This window comes from Pan paniscus, chromosome 6 (genome assembly GCF_029289425.2).
Source record: "Pan paniscus chromosome 6, NHGRI_mPanPan1-v2.0_pri, whole genome shotgun sequence".
Lineage (NCBI taxonomy): Eukaryota > Metazoa > Chordata > Mammalia > Primates > Hominidae > Pan > Pan paniscus.
This window is the reverse complement of record NC_073255.2, coordinates 25,948,268-25,965,946: the sequence shown is the minus strand read 5'-3', so window position 1 is coordinate 25,965,946 and position 17,679 is coordinate 25,948,268. Positions and strand designations below refer to the sequence as shown.

General features: G+C 39.4%; 1 pseudogene; it reads left to right on the top strand.

Annotated features, from left to right (window-relative positions):
* Positions 1 to 15,685: 15,685 nt before the first annotated feature.
* On the top strand, positions 15,686 to 17,306 carry LOC100972421 (small ribosomal subunit protein uS13-like; annotated as a pseudogene).
* The last annotated feature ends 373 nt before the right edge of the window (positions 17,307 to 17,679 follow it).

Below are 17,679 nucleotides of genomic sequence, written 5' to 3'. Positions count from 1 at the left end.
CATTTTTCTGGAAACCCTACCTGCATTTCAAACTTAGGATTCTGAATTAGAGTTAGTCCTTTCTTTGACTGTGGTTGATTCAATTATTTCACTCTGAAGAAACAGGCTTGGAGCATGTTCTCTACCATCTAAATTTTGCCGTCAGGTTATTCTGACAGTTTGGGATTATCATCTAAAATATTTAATCCATTTCTGTCCTTTTCTTACACCTTGCAAGTGTTTCAACTTTCTCTCTTCCACACAAGTCAATATAGTTCCAAATGTAAATCCTGCTGAAAAATTCAAATAGGAGAGGGATATAGGTGTAGAATGGGACTAGCTTTTGTTGAATATCTTCTGTGTGTCAAGTCCAAAACCAGGTACTCCATATGCATACATTAGTTCTCATTTCATCATACACCAATGCTAGGAAGAATATTAATGTATTCATTTTACAGTTGAGGAAACTGTACTGTGGTTTTGAGACATTAAGTAACTTGCCTAAGGGCACATTATTAATAGGTGTAGTGTGGTCCAGGGGAAAGAGTAGGATTGTGGGAATCAATCAAACACTGGATTGAAAACCTGCATGACACCGGGAAAGATATTTCAAGTCCCTAAGCCTCGCCTTTTTTCTACAAAATAGGGCTCCTTCCAGATTCATTGTGAAGATAAAAATAATGTATGTACAATGTCTAGCAAATGATAGGTGCTCAATAAATTATAGCAATGGTTTTATACAAAACCCACCAATTCCAAATTCACATCCAGTGTTCCTCCCAGTACCTCACCCATTTAAAATGGTGATTTAGCTATGGAAACCAAGAACACAGAATAATCCCTCACACAATGTTATTCTTGGGAAAGTTTTGGAAAAACTAGGGCATCTTCTTGATTTCCCTAACATCAGTCAGCAAAAAAATGTCAGCAAGAAAGCAGACTGTACAAGCTGTCCTGGCTCTAACATGAGCTGCATGACCTTGGGTGAGTCATCTAATTCTCTGAGTATCAGTTTCCTTTTGCCCTAAAATGGCAAAGTCAGAAGAGATGACCTCTAAGGTGCCCTCTGGCTCTGTGATTCTCATTTGACCAGGACCCGGGGAACATATTCTGAGTTTTCTTTGTGTGACTCCTTTCTTTAATAAGTCTGTCAGGCAGAAACTAAACCTAGAGAAGTGAACGATCAGTTGATCGTTTAAAAGCCCATTTCCTCATTCTCTGTTCCAGTTTATCAGGGATCTTGTCATTGAACCACACAACATGTAGGCTAGAGCCAGAAAAAGTACCTACAATAGAGCTGCTTTCAGCCAAGATGGGTTGAAAAGTACCAAAGAAGTTGATGATGAGAGATAACTGCTGGTCTGCATGTATCGTCGACCATGTAACTCTCCTTGTCAAATTAAAAATTGAAAAGGCCCTTTGAACAACAAGAACAGCTTTTCTGTAGCTTCGGTATCTGCCATCAGGAAACAAAATTAACCATCTGAAGGCCATTCAATAAGGAATCACCTTCTGTTGCAATTTGTCAGGTTGCAATGGACAAGATATTTCAGCATCAGCCTGTGTCTAAAACCCACATGGCCCAGTGCTCTCTTCAAAGGGATACTACAGTGGCTATGTACTACACCTGAAAGCTAAATGTATAATTTATTAAAATTATCTTGACTCCTGATTCTTTTGGTTTATGTGTTTTCAATCTATATCTTTAAAAAAATATGATTCAAAAACTCTACTCAATAAATATCAACCTAGTGTCTGCTGTTTTCCAGTGTCTAAGATAGGTATTAAAAGGATGGAGCAAAGAAAATGGCATTTAAAATAAATAAAACATGGTATCTGCCTTAAAGAAGCTAAGAGTTTAAAAAGTGCCTTAGCTAAAAGTAGTTTTGAGCCCTAAGAGTTGAAAATGAGAACCTAGCTAAACTTTTTTTTAAAGGATTGAAATAATTTTTCCTGTAGATGGAGAAAGCTCAGCCCATTGGGAGGTATGTTGAGGGGGTGTGACGAAAGAAAAGCAGCTGGTCCTCATTCTCTGTCCCTGTATCTGTCAGGATTATTGGTTCTTCTCATATTTCTTTGAGTTTTGCGATCCTAACCAGAGCATGGAGCAGGGAAGGGACTATACGTGTTAGACAAAGTTGGCAGTTAGTAATGTTGCCTTTTGCCCCATTCTGATTTATATGTATGAGAATAAATAAAAGGTTAAGAAAGACTTGCTCAGCCACCAAGTAGCTCGCAACATGGCTTTTGCCATAATCAAGATTCGGGCGAAGGGAGAGGCAAGCATGAGAGGTGAGAAATCATTTATCTGTCTTTAGTTACCCTCTCAGTCATGAGGTGAGAATTAGGCTATGACATTTTATGACCTGATTTGATGACTAAAATTTAATTTAAAGGCTAGTATCTGAACATTGACTTGAAGATTCCACTCCAAGTATGTTATCTTACTGATTCATATAGTTTATAATCAGAAACTCTGATTAAATTTTAGATATGTTTTCTTTATACATTATTGATATACTTACTAACAAATCATTCACAGGAAGTATATTTTACTTACCCATATTACACGCAATGAAGAGAATGGATTCTGGACTATACTGAATATATAACTGCTAAGCTTTTAATATTACTCTTCAGGTCTGAAAAAATCAGAACTGTATCATGATCTGCATTTTGAACTTCCTGAAGACAATATTGTAATTTTTTCTCCGTGAAATGCAGTGAAGAAATATGAAACCTTCAATGAGTTTTCACAGGGAAAATAATTGTTCATCATCATCCTGCTACTCCCTTCCGGCTATCCCCACTAACTGCATCCTGATTTAGGATGCTATGGCCTCTGCAATCACTTCCTGTCTTGCTCGTTCTTTCTTTCTTTCTTAATTTTTTACTCTTTCTTTCAGTCTTGCTCTGTCACCCAGGATGGAGTGCAGTGGTGCGATCTCAGCTCATTGCAGCCTTCACCTCCCAGGTTCAAGTGAGTCACCTGCCTCAGCCTCCTGAGTAGCTGGGATTACAGGGGTCCCCCACCATCCCCAGGTAATTTTTGTATTTTTAATAGAGACAAGATTTCACCATGTTGGCCAGGTGGGTCTGGAACTCCTGAGCTCAAGTGATCTGCCTGCCTCAGCCTCCCAAAGTGCTGGGATTACAGGTGTGAGCCACTGCACTTGACCCCTCTCTTCTCTTTTCTAATCCCTCCCTCCCACACCTGCTAGATTAATAGTCAAAATTCCACATTCTTCGTAACATTTACCTGTGCAGTCTTCAATGTCTCTCCAGTGCTTGCAAGACACAATTGGAAATACCTGAATTTCATACTCAAAGCTAAACTGACTGGCTCTGGTATAGAAGCTCAGCCTTCCTGTGGTCCAGAAAAGCTGGACATTCACTATGGTGCCTTCCTGGACACTGTTCTTTCCTGCCAGACTTCTCCTTCTCTCATTTGTCATTCTTTATATCCTATGCATTCTTCAAGGTCTTCTTACAACTCCTGCCTTGATCACTCTAGCCAGCAGATGTCTTAGGCATGCATTCCACCACAGTCATGTAACAAGCCATCCTCTCCTGCCTTCTCATTTCTATTCAGTCTTACCTGACTTATGTCTTGCTTCTGACGCAATTGGAATTTAGAGACCATAAGTTATACCCTTTTCTAATCTCCAAAGCGTAGAGCAAAAAAGAGGCTTTGTCAAGACTGTGGTGTTTAATTTTTTTATCTTGATTAATTTTTTAAAGAAACCAGTTGCTCCATTGTTATGAAAAACAAACAAACCATACAAATATAGAAGTCAAATAGAGGAGTAATAGTTACAGTCCTCAGAAGGTCAAAGTGAACTGTTTTTCACAATGCCAGTAATTGACTGAACATACTTGGCCAGTTATTTAACCCATCAAGCAGGTGTTGGCAAAGTTTACAAGTTACTTGTCCCTGTTGGGGACACAGCGAAATGAAAGTGATTTCACTTGTGTTACCACTTTTCTTGATAATACCAATTTCCAGCAGAGTCTCCAAAGGAGACTCGTTCAGTTGGAGGGAAATGAGAAAAATTCAGTGAGCTAATCCACATGAATTAGTATGAATGGAAACTGCAAACTCCCTTAACAAAATAACATTGAGAATTCCAGAGCTGGCAATGGAGGGGGAAAAAAAATCACCAAGTAGGGAGGAGCCTCTATACTCTGAGTTCCTGAAACTCAAAGATTCTCCATTCCCTTGGGAAATTTCTTTAATGATTATTGCCTCCAGCAACAGAATGGCCTCAGGAAAATAGCTCTGCCTTTAAAGCCTCAACTCAAGCATAGATAAACCACTCTCTCCTCAATTAATCATAACATTTTCTGGAAAGTTGAAGGATAAATCTCCATGTGGGCAGAAAACCTAATCCATACCTGTGAATTCATGAATTCTTCAGAAGTTCTTCTCTTCTTGGGTGGCCATTTCTGGTCCTACCACATGTGAAAAGGAATATGCCAGCTTTCTTATGCTAGCTGTCCAGAATTGCTGAGAAGTGTCCAGAGATAAAAACATCATGAAGGACAGCTGGGGTGGCTCCTCCTGGCATGCAGGGAGGTTGGCTCCTCACCTCTGGAATAAGAATTAACCTTAAGATGATGCATCAGGATGACCATCTCAACTCATAGTCTTACAAAGGAGAAGGGGCTGGACTTGTTCTCATTCTTCCCACATAGAGTTCTTCATATTCATCTTCAGACTTTGCCATATCTTTTCCCTAACAAAGTAGACTACAAAATTTGGATTAGAAGGAGACAAGAATGTGATTTTCCTAAAAGAAAGTCCTAGCTTCTGTACCTTCTTGTTTGAGTAAGTTATAATAGGACTGAAAAAGGAGGAAAATGCATCCTAAGAGAAAGATTTCAAAAAATAGAGGTATATATACACTTGTTCACATCTGTCTGATTAGTATCTACCTAATTTCTAGACCTAATGCATAAATATTTTCCTTATAATATATACTGATGTGCAATAAATGTGTTATTAAGCACTGGTGCCTATGACAATACTTGGCAATGTAGGTGCTCAATAGTTGTTTGTTGAATAAATGAGAGTGTTGGAAACTAGTGATGCAGAATCAAAGATCATAATAATCGTTACCATTTGGGGACTTAGTACATGTCATTGAGAATCTATTATCTATAATCCTCACAAGAATAGAGGCAACAAGTTTATTACTCCTATTTTTGCAGGTGGGAAAACAGGTTTATTGAGGCTAAGTAATTTGCTTAAGGTCACCCAGCTAATGAGTGGTGAAGACAATGTTTGATATTAGCGTTCTTACTGAAAAATGTGCCCTTTTTTCCTACCCACTACACCAATGCTGTAAGGGGGAAAATAGCAACTCCAGTAAGAAAATGAAGACTCTTCCCTCTGACAAATTTCTGCTGCCCATTGATCCTCACCGGGTCTACTCTTACCCTACTCCTTTCCAAGATATTGCTACTGCCAGAGTACAGAGTACATTAAGAGAGTCTCAGAGCTTATTTGCCCATGACTTTGGACAGCCTCCAAGAGTCTTCTAGATTCAAAGGGTCTCACAGCTAAAAACTCTAGATCCAGAAGTATTTGGATATTGGTGTTAAAGCTGCTCAGGGCCTAAATGGAGCATGCAGGGAAGTGTTCTATTTAAGAGTGCAGGTCTTAGGCTTGTAACAGTTAGGATGCTTTTGGCCTCAAGTAACAGAAAAACAATATGGAAATTTGTCTCACAAGACAGGAAGTTCAAAGGTCAAGTAGGTTCCAGGCACAGTACAATCAGCTGCCCAATGATACTACCAAGGACCTAGTTCTTTTCATCTCCCCTTCTGCAGTTGTCAGGCTTTGTACTAAGCTGATTTACCTTGTAGGTGATGCAAGAGGACTGCCAGGGCTGGATGTTTCTTTGACCTCATGCAGTGAGAGAGAGAAGGAGAGTGAAAGAGAGAGAAAGAGAGAAAAATGGGAAAGGAACCTTGGGATATAATAGGACATAACTTATTTTCTTTAATCTAATGAGGGTAACAAGTCACATGTTTACTACTAGCTTAATAAGGATTGCCAAGGGAAAATCGTGCACTAATTTGGAGTAGATATGTGGGGAAATGGGGGAAGGGTGGTATTGCTAGGAAGATAGGGGAGCATGGACTCTGGCTGGGTGAAATTAAGGTGCCACTGTTAGGAGTGGCTCAAATGATAAAAACTAGGTAGATGCTAATGGCCCCATGGTCTGTGACCTTGAGGCCGATCATCCCAGCCCAACATGCAACTGCAATTTGGGGAAAGTGTGTAACATACATATATACATACTTCAGCTTTTTAAAGAATGAGTCATAATATGTTTTAGGCATTCAATTGATAAAACTTTGATAAATAGGATGTTATCAGAGATTTACATAGAAAAAATAGCTCTTATGCAAATAACTAACATTTGGGAACATAATGCTATTCACTTTGAATAGTTTAGATAACTTTCATAAAATGATCACTTTTTGGTTGCTGTTCTATGTAAATTTCTGACAACATCCCATTTAACATGCCTATACATTCTCTGTTATTATTATTATTATTATTTTTTTGAGACGGAGTTTTGCTCTTGTTGCCCAGGCTGGAGTGCAATGGTGCAATCTCCTGCTCACCACAACCTCTGCCTCCCGGGTGCAAGTGATTCTCCTGCCTCAGCCTCCCAAGTAGCTGGGATTACAGGCATGTGCCACCACACCTGGCTAATTTTGAATTTTAGTAGAGATGGGGTTTCTCCTTGTTGGTCAGGGTGGTCTTGAACTCCCAACCTCAGGTGATCCGCCCACCTCAGCCTCCCAAAGTGCTGGGATTACAGGCGTGAGCCACCACACCCAGCCCAACCTGTACATTCTCATTAGGAGACAGCCCAATGTTATGGTTAAGAGTGTGTACTTGGGGGGTAGGTGGCCTGGGCTGAATTCCCTATCCTGCCACAACAGCTAAATGATCTTGGGCAAGTCACTTAACTCTCCATGACTTGGCTTCTCATCTATATGTATAAAATGGTGACGTTAAGAAGAGCAATGATAAGGTCACTCAGAGACCTAAATTAGTTAATAAATGTAAAATGCTTAGAACAGTGACTGGCCCAGTTTTATGATAGGTAAAAGAAACATCCCAGTGTTTACAAAGAAACAGTCTACCCTGAATGTATTCTTGTACTGTGTTGTTCTCACATCTTTCCCAGTATGTCCCTGGCCCGTGACAGCTTTTTCCGTTCAGCTTTCAAGGTGGTCCTCTTCCTCTCCAGACCTAGATTTTTCTCTCTTTGTCCCCTGCTTAAATCAATGGTCCCAAATCTGCTATCATCTGACTTCATAGGTCAGCCTTTCTTATTTCATAGAAAACAAAATGGAAGATCAGAATTGCCAGCTGTCTGGTGTTTAACGGGGAATTTCCCTCCCCCCCACCATTTTTTTTATAGTTCACCTATCATACTCATGTGCAATTGAATGCCTCTCCCATACACTGTACTTGCCAACTCTATCTCCAGTAATTATTCTGTTTTAGTCCGCTGCAACGTACCTGCCAACAATCTGAAATGTGCAGGTGGTGGCTGCGCACGCTGTCTGCTTTGCTCTCTCTCTATTTGCATGCATCTTGTGGTGGCAACCTGATGTGATGGCTCTGACACAGCTTACAATGAAGACAATGACAGGGGCCAGGGCTGCACAAGTGCCTCCTCTATTTACCATCAAGACGATGATTTTTCTTTTTTTTTTTTTGCATTCTCTTTTTCTTCTTTTCTTCTGGAGAAGACAAGGTAAGGGCCTGCACTATGCTTTAGGCTGGTATAAAACACCTGTAAAATATATGAAGATAAACTACCCTCAGTGCTTCAGGAGGGATATATCTCCTCGTCTCTCCTTCCCTCTTTCTCATCCACCTCTCATCAACCCAGAGCAATTAAATGTATCACAATTTGTTGGTGACTCCTTTTGACTCAGGAGAGCACATTTTTTCTCTTGACTTTTGTCAACAAAGATATCTTTAAAAAAATGTATTCTGTATTCCTTTAGGGACTGTGACAGATAACAGCTAAAAACGATGGTTTTTGCTCTAACACGCCATTGTTGCTCATTGATTCCTTTCTCTTTATTTTCTCCAAAAAAAAAAAAAAAAAAACAAAAAAACAAAAAAACTTTGGGGCTGGAATTTTCTAAGATTGGACTGAACTTAACCATTATCTAAAAAAAATTCATTATGTCAAAATTGGTGAGCTACATTCTTTCAATTATTTTTGAATTATGGAAAAAATACAGTTTTTTTCACTCTGACAATGGACTCCAGCTATTTGCTGGTGTGACTCGAAAATAGTGATCTGTTTCAATCTGACTAGACTGGTCTTTCGTGAAGAGTGAAAGGGAATCCAAATTTGAAGTAGTGTGTTTCGAGCCCTTAACATTGTGAATTTCTGAAATTACAAGCCTGAGTGTGCAATTATTACATTTTTGTCTCAATCTTTTTAAAAGTGCTTCTGTTAAAACTCATTTTGAAGCAGCCCCGATAAAGTATTAGTGACAAAAAGGCAAAAAGCCTCAGATGTTTTCAGAATTTGCTATCTGAGTAAAAGTGTAGATCAAAAGCCTCTGTCCATTTTCAGAGCTGTGTCCTTGACCACAATTCTCTTCTCTTACACCCACTCTTCTCTCCAGTTGCTTCTGATCCTTTTTCTCCAGGCTTTCCCATGTTCCCTTCAAAATGCTAGCCTCCTTGGCTATTTTTTCCTACCATTATTATTATTTTTTCAAGGGCATAATACAAAGACATATGGGCAGTACTGGTCTATACTGGGAGGCTAAAACCCTGTGTCCACTTTTTTTTCTCCCAGGTGCTCCCTCTCAGATCAACTTAAGAACCTATTAGATATCTCAGCACTCAAGAAGTCACATGGCTTCTAACATTAACAAAATTCTATAAGGGTTGCTTATTTTAGGTGTCTTGTGTGCAATAATCAAAGAATATAGTTGGGAAAGAAATTTGGGGTTCATACTACCTTGGGCTTTGGCAATCAAGGGCTAAGTTAAAAACACCCACACTCAGGAGAAGCTTACTCGTAAGGAGGAGGCTCATAAAAATATCATTGTGACCCACATGGTAAATGCAAAGAAAGAAATGCATGCTGGATGCACAGAGAACTCCAGAGGGGTCTCTGAAGCCAGGCTTCACGTTTGGAGGGTGGGGCCTATGGAAGGTGAAAGAGCTGCTTTATTGTGGGCTATATGACCACTGAGGACACCCAGCCTCTGATGGCAGAAGCACAGCTGGAATCCAGGCCTTCAACCCCCTTTTCTGAGTGCCTGGCAGTTCTCTACTCTTCCTTTGACATCAGGTACATAAATCAACAGCATGATTTTTCCCCCACTTTTTTCCTTTGCTTTTGGACATGTTTCCCCTCTGGCCACCACTTAAAAACTTGGGAATCAAACTCCAAATCCATCCTAGCCCAAACTGGATAGTCACAGTGCATGCCCAATAACTAAAAGCTAAATACTACATTTCCTGGGGTAGCACTCACTGGGTTATGCTCCTTATTTTGATTTGGAGATGATCGTTTCTTTTTTTTTTATACTTTAAGTTTTAGGGTACATGTGCACAACGTGCAGGTTAGTTGCATATGTATACATGTGCCATGCTGGTGCACTGCACCCACTAACTCGTCATCTAGCATTAAGTATATCTCCCAATGCTATCCCTCCCCCCTCCCCACAACAGTCCCCAGAGTGTGATGTTCCCCTTCCTGTGTCCATGTGTTCTCATTGTTCAATTCCCACCTATGAGTGAGAACATGCAGTGCTTGGTTTTTTGTCCTTGCGATAGTTTGCTGAGAATAATGGTTTCCACCTTCATCCATGTCCCTACAAAGGACATGAACTCATCATTTTTTATGGCTGCATAGTATTCCATGGTGTATATGTGCCACATTTTCTTAATCCAGTCTATCATTGTTGGACATTTGGGTTGGTTCCAAGTCTTTGCTATTGTGAATAGTGCTGCAATAAATATACGTGTGCATGTGTCTTTATAGCAGCATGATTTATAATCCTTTGGGTATATACCCAGTAACGGGATGGCTGGGTCAAATGGTATTTCTAGTTCTAGATCCCTGAGGAATCGCCACACTGTCTTCCACAATGGTTGAACTAGTTTACAGTTCCACCAACAGTGTAAAAGTGTTCCTATTTCTCCACATCCTCTCCAGCACCTGTTGTTTCCTGACTTTTTAATGATCACCATTCTAACTGGTGTGAGATGGTATCTCATTGTGGTTTTGGTTTGCATTTCTCTGATGGCCAGTGATGATGAGCATTTTTTCATGTGTCTTTTGGCTGCATAAATGTCTTCTTTTGAGACGTGTCTGTTCATATCCTTCGCCCACTTGGAGATGATCGTTTCTAACTGCAGTAATCACAAAAGAAAGAAAATAAATAAGAATACAGTTCTCTAGCTCATCTTTTGTTTCTAAATGTCATAATAAATATATGTCTGGAATTATTTTTATTTTGTTGATTTATTTATTTGTATTCAGATTCACTTCTAAAAGACTTTGAGGTGAGATATAGAAATCCACACAATGCAGTAAGATTAAATAGATAATGCAATCATAACCAAGAGAAGAATAGGGCATAATAAGATCCAAGGGTACACATTTAAAATATAGATGCACTGAAAATATGTTGTAACTACAACAGCCCAGGCAAAGAAAAAGGAGGTTAAGATGCAAGTCTGTCTTTTTCAAGCATAGTTCAGCAGGTGCAGTCAGAGTAGCAATCCCGCCTTAGAGGTCAGCAGCTGTGGCCTTGCCTGTTTCAGCCCCAGAATGTCCGTTTACCACAGCTTCTGAAATGGCAGGTTGATTCCCATGCACTGGTTGTTTTGAAATTGAAATTTGCTTTCGATTTTCAAAAAAAAAATGTTTTTCATACTGAAATTTGCAGTTTTTTTAATTATAAAAACTACTGTTTTTTTAAAGCAATAGAAAGCAATATTTTAAAAATATACTTACCACATGTAAGTTAAAATGATCATACTGAATACATATTTACAGTATCCTACAGATATGGTGGATTTGATCCTTATAGTAGTACCATTGCTTTAATAATTACACAATTATGAAATAAAGATTTTGCTGTTAATCATTTACTTATTTAGCTGGTTTGCTAGTTGGTGGCAGCAGAGGCATGAAATGTGCAGTGTCACTTACACAACATTGGCTGTAACTAAAATTCAAATACCGGAGCATCTGACTTCCAATTCTTATTACAAAAATGATCTCAACTCCTATTCATTTATTCTTCACTTTCATGATGTCCCAACCACATGCTTGGCACTGTGCTAAGTGCTAGTAATGCAGAGAGGAAAAAGGCATTGTTTTTCACCTTGAGAGGTGGTGGAGACCTGTGTTCGAATTTGTGCATCAGGATGCATTCACAAAGAGGATTAAAAGAAAGCAGGGCTGAGTGAGAATATTGCAATAATCCATGTAAAGAATGAAGAAATGTGGTGGCCGTTGAGACAGAGAGGCAAGAATCTATGAAAATGATGTAGCCAGGAGATGAAATCCATAGGATTTAATAATTGAATGGGATGATGGGCTAAGTGATGAACAAGAGGAAGTCTAGGGCAATTCCCAGGTTTCAATACCTAATGACTAAATGAATGATCATGCCATTTTGCTGACTTAAGGAATAGGAAATAATTTTTTAATTAAAAAAAATTTCCCATCTTCACACTGAAAGTTAAGAATTTTGGAAGCCAGTGGAACTTCCAGTGGGACTTTCTAGTGGGCTGTTGGACACAAACATTGGAGCAAGAAATAAACATTTGAGGATCACTGAGGGAAGAAGACATGTGAATGGATTGCTTGACCAGGATGTGTGTCTCTGATAGATTAGCTCCTATGACAGCACAATTAAGGGATAAGGTGAGAAAACAAGGAGTAGAAGTTGTCGGAGTGTTAGGAAGAGATCCAAGGAAAAGAAACTTTGCAGAAACAGAGAATGACAAGCAGTGTCAATTGCTTTTATTGAGATGACAAACTATGGACTAAAACTGCATTGGAACCAGTGGTTGGGAGGCCATTGGTGTCTTTAACAAGGGCAATTATAGTGGAATCATAGATATCAAATGTCTCTAAGAAGACAAGATGAGATGGAATAGAATCCAGGTTACAAATAATATCAGCATTGCTTTATTGCTCAAGTTCCCAAATATGAAGTCCTCTCTACTTATTTGCTTACCCAGATATGTTCTGCCCCTCCAACCCTTCCTCTGCTAATCCAGGAAATCAACTCCTACATAATCTATCTCCTTAATATTTTTCCTATGTGTCCCCTTCTTTCTCTCTCTCTCTCTCTCTCCACAGCCACTGTCTCATCACAGACCCTCATCCTTTTACCCCAGGTTACTACAAAAACCAATTTTTAATTTTTTTCCAAAATGAAAATAGCCTTATTGTTTAATCTGATTATAAAAGTATCACATGCTCATTCTTTAAAAAGTAGTCAACAATACAAAATAGAAAAAGTAGAAATCATCCATTACCCCAACACTTGGAAATAAGTATGATATAGTCTGGCTCTGTGTTCTTCCCCAAATCTCATCTTGAATTGTAATCCCATGTGCTGGGGGAGGGACCTCATGGGAGGTGTTTGGATAATGGGGGCGGTTCCCCCATGCTGTTCTCATGATAGTGGGTGAGTTCTCATAAGATCTGATGGTTTTATAAGAGGCTCTTCCCCGTTTGCTCTGCACTTTTCTCTTCTGCTGCCTTATGAAGAAAGATGTGTTGCTTTCCTTTCCACCATGATGGTAAGTTTCCTGAGGCCTCCCTAGCAACGTGGAACTGTTGAGTCAATGAAACCTTTTTCCGTTATAAATTACCCAGTCTTGGGCTGTTCTTCATAGCCGTGTGAGAGTGGACTAATGCAAAGCACTTTTAACACTTTAGTGCGTATCATGCCAAACTACAGAAGTAGTATCTTGTAATTTCCACTATTCACTTAACACACTGTTAATGTCTTTTCATGTTGTGGAATGATCAATCAATACAGCCATTTCATGAATCACTATAGGGTAGTGGTTAAGAGCATGAAGTCTGGAACCAGACAGCATGGGTCTGAATCCAGCTCTGCTATTTACCACCACTGTGACTTTACACAGGTTACGTAAACTATGTCTCCCGCAGCTATTTATTTGTAAATTGGAAAGACCAATAGCACCAACTATTGTAATGAGAACTAATTTAGTTTCTATATGAAAAGTACTTAGAATAGCACCCTACACTTAGAAATACTACATAACTATTAGTTATAAAATATGTAGTATTCCATGGCTTATGATATGTACCTTGGGTTTATTTCAACACTCTTATTGTTACATAAAATATAACAGGTCTTGATCTCCATTCTCATCTCTATCTAATCTATTTTCACAATTATTACCTAGAAGTTAGGTGTTTCTGTAACAAAATTCTGAAATGTGGAGCACTGGTTTTAGAACTGGGTGGCAGTCAGAACCTGGAGAGAATCGAGGAAGCTGTTACTAAAAGCCGTAGAGGCCTCAAGAAAACCATTAGTGAAGGCTGGAAAGACAGTGAGGAAAATAGTGTTAGAGGCTGAATTTCTGTTATGCAGTGGTGGAAGGTTTGGCTACCTGCCACCTGTGGTCACATAAAAAACAGAAAGAATGCCTAATGCCTAATGTGTTTATGCACCTGGTTGGGGAGATTTCCAAGCAAGATATAGAAAGTTCCAACTGGCTTCTTTTCACCCCCTATAATAAAATATGAGAAGATAAAAATGAACTATCAAAGGAACTAGCAGAAGTTAGAGGAAATGTAGTAAGACCAAGATAGTTTCTTGAGGCAGCAAAAGATTCTCAAAGTAAGAAATGGCCTTAAGGCAAGGATTGAATCTAGGGCAGTAAAATGTTGTTTCAGGGTAAAGTTGAAGTCAAGCATGAGATTATGAAACTTTGTAAAGACCTTAGAAAGATAAGATTTCTAGACACTTTTCTCTAGACAAAAGACCTTCTAAAGATATTAAGGATGTGCCTTTAAGCCTTTTTTGATTAAAGAGGCTTCTAAAAATTGTAGAGCAGTTGTCCCCAGCCTTTTTGGCACCAGACCGATTTCATGGAAGACAATTTTTCCATGGATGGGGCATGCCAGAGGGAGATGGTTTGGGGATGAGAGGATGAAACTGTTCCACCTCAGATCACCAGGCATTAGTTAGATTCTCCTAAGGAGTGTGCAACCTAGATCCCTCACATGTGCAGTTCACAGTTGGGTTAGTGCTCCTATGAGAATCTAGTGCTGATCTGACAGGAGGTGGAGCTCAGGTGGTAATGCTCGCTTGCCTGCTCACCACCTGCTGTGTGGTCAGGTTCCTAACAGACCATGGACTGGTACTGGTCCATGGCCCGGGGGTTGGGGACCCCTGTGTGAAAGCCATTGTCTCACAGCAGCCTCTCAGGAAGCCCTAGATAGAGAAGGACTTACTTTGAAAGGCTTTTGGAATGGAATATAATTTGATGTAAAGTATCCCATAAAGTTGTTAAAGGAATTATGTTCAAAATGAAAAGAGTGTACTTGCTACCAGAGCCCTGAGCCATCATGTAAGAAGTCTGTACACCCTGCTGGTGAGGCCACGTGAGCAGTTCCTGAAACTATATGGAGAGATCCAGTGGCCCAGCTGAATGCTGCCTTCCAGCCAAGACACCAAACTGGTGACTGAAGCCTTTTTGGACCCTCCAGGCAGACTAATTACCAAGTCAGTATCATCAAGTGACCCCAGCTGTTGCCACATGAGGCAGTAGAATCTCCCAACTGAACCTTGCTCTAATTCCTGACTTATAGATTGTGAGGTTAGTAAAAAGAATAGTAATTTTAAACTATACTAACTGATTTCTCATGTTGCCATAAATAATTGGCAAAAAATGTAGTCACTGCAAGACTGATGTAAACAACAACATACAACAACAACAGTAACAGTAACAATACAGCAATCATGTTTCTCTATGTTTGTAACCTTTCATTTCTTTATTTTCTGGTAAATAGAGTTCAACTTCTGAGTATGATAGTGAACCCAGGAAGAATCTTGACTTTGTCCACATTTTGTAATTTTTATCTTTCAAATTAACCTACACTTTAAATCAAATACCTTGTATATTTTTCCCTGACTGGTTTTTCCAAATGTTTCATGATATTCCATCCTCTGGACAGTTACAAAAATATCTTAATAAATGCAAATCTAATCTTGACAATCCCATCCTTAAAGCCCCTTAGTGGTTATCCTTGGGATGAAGTCTACATTTTGAGCTCTTTATTCCTACAGCCTTTTCTTTACCATTCTCCCAGGATCTGTAGCTTCAAATCTCCTAATAAGCTGTGCTAACTCTCACTTCTGAACTCTGGAACATGCTATTCCCTTTGCCTAGAACTTTTTGTTTCCTAGTTCTTTTGGCTAACTCCTTTTCATCACTTAAATCTTAGTATAATCTTCACCATCTAAAGGAGGCTTTCCTTGAGTTTCTGCTTGATACTCCTACAGCTTGTGTTTACAGAAACTTAGTACTTGTCACCCACATTTGGACTAAATCTTACTCTGATTAGTACATACGGTTTGGGATAAACTAATCCTGTCTTCCACAGGAGGCCTGCCTGCCTCTGCTTGTGCTGCCACCATGTCTCCAGTGATCCCTGAAAAGTTCCAGCATATTTTGTGAGTACTTGATACCAACATCGATGGGCACTGGAAAATAGCCTTTGCCATCACTGCCATTAAAGATGTGAGTTGAAGATACGCTCATGTGGTGTTGAGGAAAGCAGACATTGACTTCACCAAGAGGGCAGGAGAACTCACTGAGGATATGGTGGAACGTGTGATCACCATTTTGCAGAATCCATGCCAGTTCAAGATCCCAGACTGGTCCTTGAACAGACAGAAGGATGTAAAGGATGGAAAATATAGCCAGGTCCTAGCCAATGGTCTGGACAACAAGCTCCATGAGGACTTGGAGCGACTGAAGAAGATTCGGGTTCATAAAGGGCTGCGCCACTTCTGGGGCCTTTGTGTCCAAGGCCAGCACACCAAGACCACTGGCTGCCGTGGCCATGTTGGTGTGACTAAGAAGAAATAAGTCTGTAGGCCTTGTCTGTTAATAAATAGCCTGTATACCAAAAAAACAAAAAACAAAAAAAACCCTAATTCTAATGAACTCACATTTTTATGCAGCTAAAAAATTGATTAATATGATTATTTTTTGCATTTAATACACTTCTTGTCACCAAAAAAAAAAAACAAAGAGAAAAAATAAACAGCTCACACATTGCTGAAACAGTGGCTCAGAGCCAACATTATATTATTACTGCTGTCCTTATGAAATTTCATGGAAATGAAGATGGAGATACTCAGAGGCATTTCTTAAAAGATTAAGGTCTCATTTGTCTTTCCTATATAACAAAGTAAGTTTAAAAGTCATGTGTCTGTTCTATATGTCGATAATGCTTTTCAAAGTTCGTTTTTGTTAAAAGGCTAATTTTTCTTTTCTAATAACAACTTTTGAAGTGAAGAATTTTGTAATAATGGGTTAAAAATGAACTCTATGTTTTCTTCAATTATAATTATGTGGTAAACTTAATGAAATAACTGAAAATACCAGGTTACAATCCTTACCAAAGAAGGCAACATTTGACTTAAAAGTTTCTCTATTCCAGAGTCAGTAGAACCACAGGGCCTACCAGACCTTCAAGCTTTGGGGATAGGCCAACTTCCAGCATGATGCAAGAGAATTTGAGTGATCATGTTCTCTCTTTGCCCAAGGATGGTACATATCTAGCATGTTCTGGGCGCTTAAAAGAGAAGTTAATTCAAGACATGTATTGATTGTCTTAGGGGATTGCACTAAGATTTCTGGGATATTCTTTATGTAAAATTATATGGCATTATGGTAGTTTACTTCTTTTTTTTTTTTTTTTGAGACGGAATTTTGCTCTTGTTGCCCAGGCTGGAGTGCAATGGTGAGATCTCGGCTCACTGCACCCTCCGCTTCTGGGGTTCAAGCGATTCTCCTGCCTCAGCCTCCTGAGTAGCTGAGATTACAGGCAACCGCCAGCATGCCCGGCTAATTTTTTGTATTTTTAGTAGAGACGAGGTTTCACCATGTTGGCCAGGCTGGTCTCAAACTCCGACCTCAGGCGATCCACCTGCCTTAGCCTTCCAAAGTGCTGGGATTACAAGTGTGAGCCATCAAGCCCAGCCAGTAGTTTACTTCTTGCCCTGTAGTTGTTTTTTCATGATAATGATTTGAAACATTTTTAGTTTAAAAAAAAGTCATCTCAGAACAAGCACTGACCCACAAGGGAGTTTGCCAGTATAGGTGCTATAAAAGCTTTAAAAGAAAAGAGTTGCCTCTCCATAGTGTAGTTTCCCTTTAATTTAAGCCCTATAAAGCAAAATCATGAAAAAACAATGGTGCTTTATTAAAGAGTAAAGAAGGCCCTACATCTCCTTTTGTGGTAGATGGAAGGAGAGTCCAAGTTACTTTCTTCTCTGCATGTAAGTTATAATTGTTTAGAAAGGGATCATCGTTTTATTTTAAGTGTTTTCCCATGAACTCTTAACATTTGGTCTATTTTGCAAAGACTGTCTTTTCTCTGTCTTGCAGAGGTTCATACC